The sequence below is a fragment of the Muntiacus reevesi genome, chromosome X, assembly GCF_963930625.1.
Source record: "Muntiacus reevesi chromosome X, mMunRee1.1, whole genome shotgun sequence".
NCBI classification, from domain to species: domain Eukaryota; kingdom Metazoa; phylum Chordata; class Mammalia; order Artiodactyla; family Cervidae; genus Muntiacus; species Muntiacus reevesi.
In genome coordinates, this window is record NC_089271.1 from 94,673,428 (window position 1) to 94,689,299 (window position 15,872).

General features: G+C 53.5%; 1 pseudogene; it reads right to left on the minus strand.

The window, feature by feature from the left end:
• Positions 1 to 13,805: 13,805 nt before the first annotated feature.
• On the minus strand, positions 13,806 to 15,083 carry LOC136154584 (protein EOLA1-like; annotated as a pseudogene).
• Positions 15,084 to 15,872: the final 789 nt, after the last annotated feature.

Sequence of the window (15,872 nt, forward strand, 5' to 3'; positions counted from 1 at the left end):
AATTGGAAATAATTCTACTGTGAACATTCGGGTGCATGTATCTTTTCAAATTAGTGTTTTTGTTCTTTTCAGATATATACCCAGGAATGAAATTGCTGGGTCACATAGCTCAATTTATTTTTCTGAGAAACGTCCCTACTATTTTCCACAGTGACTGCACCAATTTACATTCCCATCAACAGTGCTCAAAGATTCCCTTTTTGCCACATCTTTGGTACCATTTGTTATTTGTGTTCTTTTTGATGATAGCCATTCTCACAGGTATGAGGTGACATTTCATTGTGATTTTGATTTGCATTTCCCTGATGGGTTAGTGATGTTGAGCACTTTTCATGTGCCTGTTAGCCGTCTGTATATCTCCTTTGGAAAAGTTTCTATTCACTTTTTCTGCCCATTGTTAAAGTGTGTGTTTGTGTGTCTGTCTGTGTGTGTGTGTTTACTGACACTATGTTTTTAAGCTATTTATATATGTTGGATATTAACCCCACATCAATCATTTGCAATATTTTCTCTCATTCAGTAGGTTCTTTTCATTTCTTTTCAGTGGTTTCTTTTGTTATGCAGTGGCTCTTAGGTTTAATTAGGTCCCTGTGCTATGCTAAGTAGCTTCATTCATGTCTGACTCTCTGCCACCCTATGGAGTGTAGCCCGCCAGGCTCCTCTGTCCATGGAATTCTCCGAGCAAGAATACTGGAGTGGGTTGCCATGCCCTTCTCCAAGGTATGTTCCCAACTCAGGGAGTGAACCTTCTTCTCTTTTGTATTCTGCCTTGGCAGGCAAGTTCTTTACCAGTAGTGCCACCTGGGAAGCCCATTTGTTTATTTTTGCTGTTATTTCCTTTACTATAGGAGATGGATCCAAAAACAAGGCTATTGTGATTTATGTCAAAGAGTATTCTGCCCATGTTTTCATGCAGAAGTTTTCCATAATCAACCTTACACATCTGTCTTAAATCCATTTTGAGTTTGTTTTTGTATATAGTGTTAGATAATGTTCTAATTTCGTTCTTTCACATGCAGCTGTCCAATTTTCCCAGCACCACTTACTGGAGAGACTGTCTTTTCTCCACTGTATGCTGTATTCTTGCCTTCTTTGTTGTAGATTAATTGACCATAGGTGCATAGGTTTATTTCTTATTTCTATCCTATTTCATTGATTTGTATGCCTATTGTTGTGCCAGTACCATAGTGTTTTGATTCCTATAGCTTTGTAGTATAGTCTAAGGTCAAGAAGCTTGATTCCTCCAGTGCTGTTCTTTTTTTCTTTTTAATTTATTTGACAGAGCCTGGTCTTTGGTACGGCACATGGGATCTTTGATATTCATTGAGGCATGTGGGATCCTCAGGCGTGGCATTCGGAACCCTCAGTTTTGGCACTTGGGATCTTTTTAGATGTGGCATGCAGTGTCTTTACCTGCAGCTGCAGCATATGAACTCTAAGTTGTGGCATGTGAATCTCAGTTGAAGCCTGCTAACTCTTAGTTGCTGCATGTGGAATCTAGTTCTCTGATCAGGGATCAAACCTGGGTCCCCTTTCTTTGAGAGAATGGAGTCTAAACCACTGCACCACCAGGAAAGTCCCTCCAAGGCTGTTCTTTTTTCTAGAGATGGTTTTGGCTATTTGGGGTCTTTTGTGTCCATACAAAATTCTAGTTCTGTGAAAAATGCCATTGGTAATTTGATAGGGATTACTTTGAATCTGTAGATTGCCTTAGGTAGTATAGTCATCTTACAAAATTGATTCTTCCAATCCAAGAACATGGTATAGTTTTCCATCTTGTGCTGTCTTGCGGGGAGCGGCTTGAAAGAGCTGACTCTGGGAGCTGCCTTGATTATCAAGGGTTCCTTCAAGGACATAGCTCTCTGTCCCGCCACCCCTCTGAATTTACTATCCAAAGATAAACACAACACTAGTAAGCCTTGAATGCACACAAGACGCAGACAGACAGCCTTTTTACGATTACCCCTAATCTAAATCAGGATGCCATTCCTGTGCTCTGACGCCTAGTGAGAGTTCTAATTATTGTTATCTTAAGATGATGTACATGGGGAAGAATTTTCTTTGTGATGTCTCCTTCTTGGTTTAAGTATAAATGAAGCTTAGAGAAATAAAGGAGAATCGTTGACTGCAGCGATCCTCTCGACCCCATCTGTCCTGTGTCTTTATTTCTTAGCCTAAAGGAACGCGTCGTGTTGCTCGCTAAAAACTCCCGGCTGGTCCGGCACTGTCTTCAGTTTCTCTCATCAATATCTTACAGTTTTCAAAGTACAGGTCTTTTGCCAACTTAGGTAGGTTTATTTCCAGGTAGTTTATTTTTTTGATGCAGTTAAATGGGGTTATTTAATGGTCAATGAGATAATATCCTGAAGTTATCTTTCTGCTAGTTGCTGTTAGTGTACAGAAATGTGAATAGACTTTTATATGTTAATTTTGTATACTGCAGCTTCACTTAATTCATTGGTGAGCTCTAGTAGTTTCTGGACCAGGAAGCTGGGAGGTCTCTTGGCCACAACAAAAGGAAATCTCAAGCTGCCATGAGCAGCCAAGGGGCTAAGAGGTGGTTGATCACCTCTCAGGAGTATGCAGGGACAGCCAGAACATACAGAGAGGGAAGGGGGGGAGGCTGGGGATTCAGCAATTGGCAGGGAGTAACATGCCTCAATCCTGACAGTTGAGGAGGCAACCAAGAGTGTTTGCAGGGTCCCAGGCAGTCTAAAATGGAACTTGGCTTTCCAGGGATCTGAGGCATCCCTGGATCACATGGGAGGGCACTGCGTAGGGCTTCTGTCTATGGGGAAAAACCTGGGCAATTCTATCTCACTCAACAGAGCTGTCTCTAGAGGCGTTTAATTCAAGTGGAGTTTCAGCCCCCAGTTTGCAAAAGTTGACAAGGAAGCCCATCCCTTGCTGGTGACAGGAGACTTCCAGCACAGAGCCAAGGCCCACTGGGAGATCAGTCCTTATGCACCTTAGATGCAGACTTGCTGTGAGATACAGCCCGCTTTCCCGTAACCACGTGGCAGGCTTAAGTGTCAGGAACCTCGCAACCTCCTGTACCTTCCCTGAGTCCTCAGGACCCAGTGAGACAGGTGCCCCTAGGATTACCTGTGTAGGGAAGCAGAAACTCAGAATTGATGAGCCATGCAGCTGGGGATCAGCAGGGCTGAGGTGCCCGCCTTGGGATCTCCTCATCTGAGCCCTCTCTCTCACCCACTGGGCTGGGCTTCTGGGCCCCAGCTGGCTGATACCTCAAGGTCAGAGGTATTTCTGATTCTGGAAATCTTGGGAAGATTCTCAACCCCAGGAGCAGAGTTGGAGTGGAGGGCATTAATAGAGTGGGCCGCCCATGTGAGCTGCCCTGCATGGCTGCCTCTTTGATGCCAGAACATCAGGCCCCAGAGCAGGATGGCAGCTGTCACAGCCTGGACACAGAGCCAGATGGAGGTGCCATGGACAGTGATCTCAAGAAAGGGAGCCACACTGTGTGCAGAAGCTCAGGTGACTGCCCCCTCCCACGTGCCTGGGACCATGGTGTGCAGAGCAAGGGCAGCCTGAGTTGGACATGGGCAGGCTGAGGAGCCCAGAGGACAGTGGCTTGTCCTCCTCCTGTGTCCCTGGGACTTTAGCCAATTTCTCTACAGCCCCCACCCTGGGGTTCCCGCAGACCAATGGCAGGGCCCGGAGAGGGTCTGTGTGGGGGCCGGCTGCTTGGCCAGCAACAGTGCACAGAGGGCCGGGTGGCTGTACCCTTGACCATGGATCCCCACCCTGGACGTGGCTGTGTTTGAGCCCAAGGTTGCCATGCACAACCCTCAAGTCAACCGTGAACACAGAGGAGGGGGCTGACTTTGAGGGTCACACGTCTGTCTGTGTGTGTCTGCCTGGCGCCGGGGCTCCAGGACCAGAATGCCATGCCTGGTTTACACAAAGGCTGGGCCTGAAACTTCCCACCTGTGCACTAGTGTCATGGTGCCCACTGCCATGATGACTGTGGACCAGGAGGCTGGCACGCTGACTAGCCTGGGTGCAGCCGGCCCTTCATTAGGTCACTTAATGACTGTCTTGTGATGTCAGTCCCGAGCAAGCAGAAGCCTTTGGTGAGGGGCCAAGCACCCTTGTGAGCCTGGACTGCTCCTGGCCACTGTACTGTCCCTTTTCCAGGAAAGAGGGATGCACCACCCTCCACATGGCTGTGGACAAGGAGGGCCCCGTGATGCACAGGGTGCCCGACTTGGGGGGCTTCACTTTCTTCCAAACACAGGGGCTCCAGCCCTCAGCTCAGGGAGCTGCACTCCTCGCTGTGGACCTTTCAGTTGCCCTGGCCTAGCCCGTGCCCACGGGCCACCGCAGCTTCAAGCTGCTGCTGGAAGAGAGTGCTTTCCTGGCTTTGAGTGGAGAGCCTTTGTTGAAGAGACCACACACAGAGTGTGGTGCCCTGCCTGGGGGGAGAGGGCAACCTCCTCTCCCTCCCCTTTCCCAGGAAGAGGTGGACCATCGTCAACAGTCACTGCTTTGTGTCCATCTACTGGGAGGATGGCACTTGCATAGGCATCAGTGAGGAGCTCTTAGAGAACATTTTGGAGAGGGTGGGCTCAGACAAGGTATTTGGGACAGACTGTATGAAGAGCTTCATCCACCAGGTTAGCCTGTATGGATTCAGCAAAGTGTGCCAGGGTTTGCTCACCTCGCTCTGCCTGACCAACCTGCTTACAGAGGAGCCAGTCTGTCTCCTGAGCAAGGTAAAGGCAGGGGAGTACCTGCTGGGCCCTGGGGGCAGGGTGGGTGCCAACCTCAGAGCCGCCAGGGACGGCGGCAGGTCTGCCGGGAAAGCTATGTGTAAAGACAGGACTGGGGACTGGCGTATGTGCCCTGGGTGGAAGCAGGTGGGAAGAGGGGTTTGTGTGCCTCTATGACTCCCTCGTGGCTCAGACCTGAAATAATCCACCTGTAAGGTGGAAGACCTGGGCTCTATCACTGAGTTGAGAAGATCCCCTGGAGCAGGTCACAGCAGCCCACTCTAGTATTCTTGCTGGGAGAATCCCCATGGACAGAGGAGCCTGGCGATCTATTGTCCATGGGGTCGCAAAGATTCACACATGACCGAGAGACTAAGCACATGGCTCCCATAGCTGTGGAACAGAAGTTTAGTGCAGGGAAGCACACGTCCTTTCCTGCGAAGTGTCCTGGTCAGCCGTGGAAGTGCAGGGCAGGGATCAACACCTGCAGAGAAAGCAGAGAAGCTTCTGCAGTCTGCCCGCTGCAAACGTCGTCTCCTCTCTGGGTCTTGTATCAATACTCTTGGGCCACTCTGAGTCATTTTCCAAGTGCGAGAGTTAATGTTGAGTTAGTGAGTGATGAGGATGTGCAAGCTGGGACACTGCCTCCTGTGGGACAGGGTCCCACTTTCTCCATGAGACCTGGGAATAGCTGGGTGAGAGCACCCAAGGGTCTAGCCAGGAGGGTGCTAGTTTCAGTAAACGTGATGAGAAGGGAACTTTGCTATTCTCTCTCTCTCTCTCTCTCTCTCTCTCTCTCTCTCTCTCTCTCCCCCCTCCCTCCCTCTCTCAGTGAATCCCAGTTACAGTTCTGCTGCAGTCCCCTGTTGGAGAGAGACAGCCCATACCTCTTGGGGCAGATGAAGAGGAGAGGGGTGTTAAGCCTGTGTCTCAGCAGGTGGAGGGCAGGAGGGCAGCCCTAGGCATCACTCTTGCATCCAGCACAATGCAGCCACAGGACAGCCTGTCACCTTGGCCTGAGGGTGCCCAGGGGACCGCGAGCAACCTGAAACTTGCCCCCACCACCACCATGGCCAGGACCTAAGCCGTCCCTGCTGCTGGTCCGGGGACAGCAGCCACACCCCTCTTGATGGGTCCTGATGCCTGGCAGCCCTAGGGGATGCAGACTCTAGCCTCACTAGTCCCTGTCCTGAGGAGGTGACCCTGCCCATCGAGAGCCTGTGGCTCTGCTTCACCTGGCCTCCTGCCCAGATGGCTCCTCTTGTGATGGTGGTGGGCCCCACCACTGTGCCCACCCAGATCTTCAGCCTGCCCCCTGGCAGCTCCCAGAAGCCACGCTGGTGCTTCTGTGCACCTCCGTGATGCACATCGTGGCTCAGCCCCAGAACCCCTTCTATTACTGCTCAGGTAGCCCCTCTTTCTCATCATCTCCAGCCATTCTTTCCTGTAATCCCCACCCCCTTCAGGTGCGTCCCCAGAGGACGCCAAATATACACCCTATTCAGAGAGGTAGAGGCAGACCTGTGGTCAGAACACTGTACGGCAATAAAGTGCTTGATAACATGAGCAATTTCCCACCCAGCCCACGTCTTCAGTGCCTTCATCCTGGGTCCGGCTGATTATTTTGAGTCCGCTCAGGCAGCTGCTTGCCTGTGAAGGCAAAATAGATAGCCACCCACCCTCAGCATAGTGCGGGCACCTCATATACAGCTGGGGAAGCCCTTCAGATGCTCTGGACCCACTCATTTAAAAGACACATCAAGGGCTTGACAAGAGCCTGGTGGAGTGGCTTCACAGGTACAGGGACATTGTCCATCCAGCAGGCTACTCACTTGACAAAAGAGGAGAAATTAGGCCCACCCTTCTTGGGGGCCCCAAAAGAGCCCTTACTGTCCTGAGATGCACAGGACTGGAGCCTGTGGTCTCTGCCTGAGGCCTGCAGGTGTTCAGGTTGGGGGCTCGCTGGTGTCTGGACAGCAGGCTTGAGGCTTGGCTTCATTGCAGGGTCTGCACCTGGTGACATTTTCTTGTTTCTCTTTTCTTTTCCCTTTTCAGCTGAGCACTCTGAGGGTGTGACACATCAGCACCCTCTGCTTGCTGGGGTGTCCAGTTTATAATGCAGTTTCTCTTAAAAGACTGTTTGTCCTGAGGAGCATAGCAAATAGCCCTCCAGGGTCGTGCTGCAGAGACAATGGCTCCAAAGTCAGGGGAGGGGAGAGCACACACAGCAGATCACCGGAACCGGAAGGCTGGGTCTCCCTTGTTAGCAGTCTGTCGCAGGCAGAGGAGGCCCTGAGAAGTGACACAGAGCGGTGCAGCCCAGGGCTCTGTCAGCCTCAGCACTGAGCTGTTGTGACGCCCGACCGGGCTGCTCAATTCCAAGCCAAAATGCAGCCCCTTATGAAGGTCCACAGCCTGGGGAACTGCTTAAATTTCAGAAGGTTTCATTAGCTTTTCTGTCTTGACATCCATATGCCTCCTGACCTGGAATCACATGCAGACACTGCTACCTAAAGACTACGTTCCCAGAAACCTCAGCATGTGTGGCACCTGCTTACCTGTAAATCTATAGAGAAAGCAGAGATGTGCAGATTGCAATCACAAGTCACCTGCTTGTCACAAAAAGCAACTTTTATTTACAAAGTCAAGACTGCCTGATATCAAGAGACCCATGTGGTACTTCACCCCCACCACTCAGTCCTTGGTAGATTTTGACTGATGTCTGCAGAGTGAAGTGGCTAAGCACACATCCTCCTGGGCCAGGCAGAAGTGGCAGCCTGAGGTCACACAGGATTGCAGGGAGGGAGCATGGTCTTGATGAGCTGGCCCTGGACAATCAAACTGTCACGAACCCCACACATGCCCAGGTCACCAGAGGAGAGGCCAGGCAGCTCCAGAGGCAGAGGTTTAATTCAGTCCCCAGGGCCGAACAGGTGACAGTGTCTAGGAGAGTGGAAATGCAATTTAACCAGACAGGGTGTCTCAGAGAGGGGGCCTGCCTCACAAGGGCTCCAGCTAGGTAACGGTGACCCTGGAGGCCCAACCAGGAAGACCCTGGGGAGCCGGTGATCCATGGCCAACTCACTTCCCACCAGCTCTGCCTGAGCCTCCCTCGGCCCAGCGTTCATCTTGGATCCTCAGTGGCCCCTTCTTCCCCTGTGCTCCTTTGCTCTGTCCCTTCACAAAGGGAGGTGCCATGGCCAGACATGGATGAGGTGGGGAGGCTGGAAGAGGCTGATTTCTGGATGACAGAAACAAGGCTTAGCCTGTGGTGAGCAAAGCTGGCAGTGCTTTGGATTGCCAGGTCTCTGTGGGAGGAACCGCCTGGGACTCCCTGGGAACTGTCATGAACCAAGGGCCTGGGATGACTTGAGCTACAAACTGCCAGGGGAGGGTGATGAGTCCCCACAGCCTGTGTCTTGTGAATGCCCGACCCCACAAGCAAGGCCTGTGACTGGGCAGCAAGGTGCTCAGCCGTCTGCTGAGCCTCTGGAAAGGAAGGGAAGGTCCCCATCTCCAGGGTCTGAGGTCACGGCCAGGGGGCCTCCCAAGGCCCAATGCAAACCCCTCAGACGATGAGCTCTGTATGTTCCCACCCTCAGCAAACCTGGGGATCCTCAAGCCTCACTCAAGCAGCACCTCCAGCCTCTGAGCGTTGCTCTGGGGAGTTGTAGAGGGGAGACGGCAGCCAGGCTATCATGGAGGCTGGGCCGAACTACAGTTTGCCCTCAGAGGCCCCAGGGGCAGGGCAGGTCAGTGACCCACCCTCCTCCTGAACGTCTCTCCTTCCTGGGGGAAGAGTCTAAAGTTGCCCGACCAGTGGGGACTTTGAATACACGACTCACAAGTTGTGGCCCCAGAGTGCCCCTCTGGCCACTCTGCACAAGAAGAGCTCATGGAGCCGGGGGTGGGGGGCATCCATGCAGACCAACCAAAGAGAGCCACCAGGAGACGACCCTGGGGATACCCCAGAGAGGAGAAGTGTGAAGTCACTATGAGCGGCCACGGCCACCTCCAGGCTGCTGAGTTCTTGCTAACTCTCCTGCCGCTGCCCACACTCTTCAGCTAAAACATCATTTATACAAAAGTTTCCGAAGTGTGGTGACACTGAGGAGCCCTGGTGGGAAGGTGAGTGGTTGCCAGTGCTCCCCCAAGGTCATGGGCACAGCAGCACCCCCATCCAGCATCTGTGCTAGGACTGCAGCCTTCTCTCAAAGGTTAACGAGGTGCCCTCCTGAGAGAGGACAATGGGATCCAGTCACCCCGGAATAGAGGATCCTATGGAATACAACTCCAGTCCAACTGGGACTCCTGGGGGCCCCGGTCTGGGCTGTCAGGCTGAGTCTCTACACCGCAGCCCCCTCCCCCCCACTTTGTCAGTTAACTCAGGGAGTCATAGGCTTGGTCTTTGGGGCCAATCTCAGGTGGGCAGAGGGAGGGGCCCATGTGTTGTGGAGACTCGAGGTGAGGACCAAAGGAGACTGAGGGTCCCCAGGGGGTGCACGTGCAGCCCTCCTGACAGCCCTGGATGACTGTGGGGCGTGGTGTCCAGGTGTAATGTCACTGATCCCGCTGGGATGGGAGAAGTGAGGGCCTGGGTCAGGTGCCCGGGTTCAGGTCAGCAGAGTGAAGGAACCCAGCTGTGCTAGGAGTCAAGGTAGAACCCTGAGGGGGGCTCTGGGGCCCCAGGACATCCAGATCAACACTGATCTCAGCCCTGGGAGACCACAGCAGGTTTGTAGGAATGAGCCCCCTAGTCCCGCTTGCTTCTCAGGGGTCCTGGCTATGGAGGGCCTGGTTCTAAGGGGAGCAAGGTCAGGGACAGATGATGGTGCTCAGACCTGCTGGGAGTCAAAGTGACGAAAGAGCAGAAAGAGAGTGGAGGAATGCCCAGGGCATCATCTCATCTCTGGGAAGCCCTGGGTTTGGAGCCCTGGTGTCACGTCCACAGGCTTCCCTTTGGGGTCTCAGTGAGGTGATGGCCTTGGAGTGATGGCCCTGCAGCTGGTAAACACAAGGGGCATCCCTGGAACTGCCAGGGCTCAAGATGAGGACCTTGAGGGAGGAAAGAGGGAACTCCTCCGGTCCCGGCAACTGCTGTCAGCCCGGGACGACTCTCACGGGGGCATGAGCTCTGGGTCTCAGGGACATTGGAGACTTGATATAAAGGGTGAAGCCTCAGAGATTGGAGGGGAGATTCTTAGGTTCTGAAGGAGTTTAGGTGAGGTCCTTGAGGGGGGGTGCTGAGGGGAGCCTGGACCCCAATCAGAGGAGACTTAAGAGAAGCCAGTCCTTGCTGTTGGTCCTTGACATCCCTGGGGTAGGATGAGTGCAGGAGAACATGGTCAGACTTCCTGACATACAGGTCTCATACTATGGACACGGTGTGGGGGAGGAGTTCCTGATATCTGGGTCTCAGACTGAGACCTCACATGTGAGGTGGGGACTCAGGAAGACAATTTCCCAGGTTCTGCGGGGTGTCAAGTTGAGGATCCTAGGAGGGACTAGGGGACCATGGACCCCAATCAGAGGGCACCTCAGAGAAGCCCATCTCCGTTGTCAGTCCAGGGCGACAGTGGAATAGAATGAGTGAAACAGGCATGGTCGGATTTCCTGACATCCGTGTCTACGAGAGATTGGGGCCCTGGTATAAGGGACAAGGCTTCAGTTGGGGAGAGGCATGAATCCAGGTCCTGCCCGGGGGCAAAGTGAGGTGCCTGAGGAGAACTGAGGGGACCCTGAGGGAGGATTGATTGAACCCGAGAGATCCGTGCCCCTGAAGTCATACGTGGGAGCCCTTGAGGTGAGAAGAGCACACTAGGCCCATCTGCCTTCCTCACATGCAGGTCTCAGAGAGACTGGGGGCCTCATGAGAGAGGGAGGGCCTCAAAATGGAGGACAGGATAATCCTGCATCCTGCCTGGAGCCCAGCCTCCATGAGAGGAAGGAATGAGGCAGTTAGACCCTAACATGAGGAGGGATCCTTGCCTTTGATGGGGGTCTTGGAGGCCGCAGAGTGGGGTGAACAGGGTGAGCAGTTTCTTGACCTCTGGCTTAGGGACCTCGAGACCTGAGGTGATCAGGCGGAAGGCTGAGGCTTCAGGTCCACAGAGGGTGGGCTTCCTGGATCCCGAGGGAGGACTGAGCAGACCCCTACCCCTGTGGTTAGTGCTGGATGGCCAGGCAGGATGTCAGGAGGAGCTGAGAGCCTACGGGAGACCCTGAGAAGGTGTGGCCACATGTGGGGCTCCTTAGCACTTTCTGTTCTTTTTCTGAGTTTCTATGCAGGCCCCCAGAGGGAAGGGATCAGGTTGTGCCACGGGATAGGTGATCATTACAAGGGAACCCCAAGGGGGCCTCCCACCACACAACTGGGGTAACCTCACAGAGTCCACCCCTTTTACCATTCCAGAATGCTCAGGGCTATGCCACAGGATACTGCTGAGGTGCCCCTTCCATGTCTCTCACAGGAACCAGAAGGCAAAGGTAGAAGTCTGAAGCCCATGTCCTGAGGTCAGAGAGTAGGGGAGGTCCAGCCAGTGCTAGGAGTCAAGTAAGGAGGGTGTCCTAAGTGTGCAACAGGGCTTCCCTTCCCAGAATAGAGGGGACCCCACAAGGGCCTAACCCCCACACCTTGTCAGCCCCAGAAATCTTGGACTGTGCTGTCTGCACCCTGGGGAGCCACCTCACACCCTCCTTCAGGCAGCCAGGGGACTGGTCACCCCAGAGGCATGCCCATGTGAGGTCTGAGAGCACCCCTCAAGGGGAGACCTGTAAGTGGTCTGTGTCAGACCACTAAGGATGCATTTCTCAGCCTAGGCCACTCACAACCCCTCTCTCCCCCAGGCCCATCATTCCCATCTATTCCCCTGGCACATTCCTGTCTGTGGTTTGATCCCAGGCATCACACTCGTGGTCAGGATGACTGAGCTGAGCAAGCCCAAGGAAGACCTTTAGGATCCAGGAGAGGCCCAGGGCCCGGTGAATGTGTAGCTCTTGGGGGCTGAGGCGGGGGAGGCTGCATCCACCTCAACCTCCTCGCTCCCAGTCTCCTCCTTGCTCCTGCAGACAGAGGATGAGACGGTTGGATGGCATCACCAACTCAATGGAAATGGATTTGGGTGGATTCTGGGAGTTAGTGATGGACAGGGAGGCCTGGCGTGCTGTGGTTCACAGGGTCGTAGAGTCGGACACGACTGAGCGACTGAAATGAACTGAACTGAACTGACACAAATTTTAAAAGGAGGTTTCTCTTAAAATACTGTGTTGCCATAATGACACCTGGTTCCACCTGAAGTTGACTATTCTCAAACCTTGAGTTAACCAATGCATTTTTCTTATGGAAATGCTTGTCTCAAGCTGTATTAACATACTATGCTTTTTACCCCAGACTCTAATGGCTCAGAACTGACTTGACAAACCATTATGTTATACTCAGACATTGTTCCCTTAACCTATGTAAACGAAACTATTTGTATGGTGATCTGCCCTTCTACAAGATTCAAGTCAATTGCTTTATGGCCTGGGATGACTCCTCTGGTGCCAAGAGTATCCCAAAATACATCTTATGGATGAGAGGCCTGGTGCCATTCTGAGTTTTAAGACATTCCTTTCTTTCATTAACAGACTACTAGTGAGTATATAACATCCAGCTCAAAACTAGCAGGGGGGTACTCTTTCTGCCGCCTTCAGATGCCTATGTCAGAAGCTTTCTCTACCTCGTTTATACTTTGATAAACTTTATTACACAAAAGCTCTGAGTGATCAAGCCTTGTCTCTGGCCCCGGATTGAATTCTCCTCCGAAGGCCAAGAATCCCAATCTTCATGGGTCAGCAACAACCTTTCAACCTGTTACTCCATCCTGATGGCGCTCTTTTCAGTCATGGTCCCAGTCGAAACCCCTGAGTCAAAGGAGGAGCAGGGAGAATCCTCAGATTATAAGTGTGCCCTCTGTGAGCAGGTCAAGAACAAGCCCAATCGCTGAGCTGCCAGATCCCGAAGGACACTCAAAAGCACACTTTTGTAATCAAAATAGATTTCTGGCTCTAATAAAGTAAAGCAAAACTCCACTGGAGATAATAAACAATCAAACAAGAACTGCGAGTCTGTGTTCTTTCTATCTGTCCATTGTATTCACACATGGCACAAGATGAGCCAGAAAAGGCTAGAAGCCCACGCCCCATGCAGGCTTTGGTCCAGTTCCCACGGTCCCTTTTCATCTGAAACAGCAGCATTTCACAGATTCACCCAAGCATCTGACTCATGAGCCGAGTGCTGAGGCAAGCCCAGGACAGACAGGTCCCTGGGCCTTGCCTGCCACTCAGCAGACGGCCCAACTGGGCTCCCGACCTTTGGGGTGTCACCTTCCATGAGTCATGCACCCTGCAGCAGAAGAGATCCTCAAGTGTCCCCCAACGATGCCACAAGTTTCTGATCAGCAGCTGAGTGTCCCAGCTCCCTATCCAGGGGCCTCCCCAGGAGACTCACTGGAAAGCAGGGTCACGCCAGCCGCCAAGTGCCTTGCAAACACATTACCCCAAACCCAAAGACAAGTACAAGGTTTCCACACGGTGAACACCAGCCCTAGTCGCTCTGCCCTCACAGCTGTATTTAGGAGCCTCTCTTTGGGCGTGAGGCGGCCAGGCACTGCGTCCAACACACATGCTTTGAGAGCCAAGGGACACTTTACAGTAGGACAAGGGTCACGTGCAAGGATAAACAGCGGCCTGTTTCTGGGCCTGTGGGCCTCCCTGCCTGCCGATGTGCAGCCCTGCCCCCAGTCTTCCCCTATCACCCCCTGGTCATTGTTCCAACATCCGGGACTTCGGACCAGAACAGAGAGGGAAAAACACTAACCTGTTTCCACAACACATTTCTCTCAACCACCCAGATCCAGCAGGGCCAAAACAACTGGCAACACCATCAATTCATAAAGGTCTAAGTCCCAGAGACTCTCACTGATTCCAGAGCAGCATCACATGAGGGGAGTCCCTGTCCCTAGCCCCGCACCAAGTGGGCACCACAGCACAGGATCGATTCAGACAGAACCAGATGGGCAAGTCCGAGCGCTATGGTGACTGCATGGTATCAGCATGTTCTGGTCTCTCGGTCACTTTCCTCTCGAGAGCCCAGTCTGGACAGGCCTCCTGCCCAAAGAGGACCAGGTGCTGGAGGATGTCCACCTGGAAGATGTCCTTCCCGCCCCTCCCATCGATGGACTGCAGCAGCCAGCGGGGGTTGGCAAGCGCAGTCATGTACTTCTGTTGCAGGTCGGGTAGCAGGCCTTGATTCTCCAGCTCCTCCACCTAGTCGGGACCTAGGTTTTCTAGGCACAGCAAAATGCTCCCGATGACCATGAGATGTGTGCAAAGACAGGACACAGAATGAGAACAAGGTCATTCAAAGTTGCACCTGCTTGAGACTAAGACCATATCATGGAGGGAACCCGAGGTGAACTGGGTCCTCTGGCTGAGCATTTCAGACGGGCTCACCTCAGCAAAGGGAACTCACAGCGAGGCCAAGCGAGGGAGGGAGCAAAATGAAACGGAGAGGCCTGGTGCCCCATGAACCCACCAGGCCACGGGCAGCTCTCAGTCTGCCCACTGCAGGCCACAGGGACAGAGCAGGAGGGCCCCAGCAGGGGCCAGCAGACATCAGGTCCCCAAGGGATTTACCAGCAGACAGGTGTTGCTGTGGGGCCTCACCCCTGGGGAGTCAGGGGACATGTTTAGGCCCTGCTTCAGGCAGTGTGGGTGTGGAACCCAGGCTTTGTGCTTTACTGCCTCTCATGGTCTCTGCCGGGCACACAGACACACGTGGGGAAACAGACACACAGACAAGTGCCACGTGCAGACCTGGACCCACCTCTGCCTCAAGCACAAACGGGGACTGAGGCCCAGAGTGGTGATCAGGCACCTCAGGCAGCTGGCTCCCAGCCCAGGGACCCTTGCTGTCCCTCTGGAGGAACCTCAGCCGCCACGCCCAACCTCACAAACTAGTTCAACAGAAAACAAACAAGCACAATCCGGCCAAGATCCAGGGCAGTGCTGGGGGCCATGCGGGCAGCAGGAGGCAGGGCATCACTTACCCACGATCACTCCATGACTGAACTTTACCCCATCCCGCAGCAAGGCCTGGATCTGGGTGGGGCTCATCCCCAGCCTCTGCTCCAGCAGCTCCCGCCAGGCTGCGTCCTCCCAGTCCCGGTGTGCCATGTGGACGGCCAGGGTATAGTGCTGGTGGCCACGTAGCATGGGCTGCTATAGCATCTCCATCTCCAGGGTCTTGACACCGTTTAAGACAAAACCCGCATAGGGCCGTCAGAAGAGCAGACAGCCGAACTTCATCTCCCAGGGCTCCCAGGTCTTCATGTGGCTGCAGAAACACAAAACCACAAAGGTCAGGAGTGTGATTCAGTGGCCTGCAAGCTCACAGCCCTGGGCTGGACCTCAGCCCCACGAGCCTGAGCATCCTCCAAATCTGCTGACACAGAAAGCATGGGTCAGAGAAAGCTGGCTCTTTCCATCTATCTCCACACAGTTCACTGATGGCACGGTGGTAACCCAGAGGACCCATCCATCCCATGCAGTCTGTGGGGAGGTCAGCAAGGAGGGTGGGACAGTGGGAGAAAGGCATGAGGTGAGATCCAAGACAGAGGGCCCTGAAACCCTGAGAGCACTGAGGAGGGAGCACAAGCCCCCTGGCTTCACAGCCCAGAGACCAGGCTCTGGTCCTCTCCCAGCACAGACAGGCATTGTCCTGGGCTTGGCTTCCCCCACTCCCTGCCACCACCCCACTTTTCAGCTCTGCGGCCCCATCACTGCCCACGCTCTGCAGATCCCCTGTCTTAGCCCAGGGATGATGAGGGCAGATCTATGCTAACCAATGTGGACTCGGCCATGGGGCACCCTGGACCTCAAAAGCCCTGCCAGGTGTCTTCCCTGTAACTTTGGGAGCCATTTTCCACCCAGTCCTTCCCATGCCACTGCCTCCACTGTCAGCAGATGTCCCGGGCCCTGCTCAGAGCCTAGAGAAAGAACAAAGAAGAGCAGGAACTACTGAGATGGGTGCACTCCATGTCATCACCAGGGCCTAGGATGGCACCATGTAGGGATCACAGAATTCAGACTTCAAAT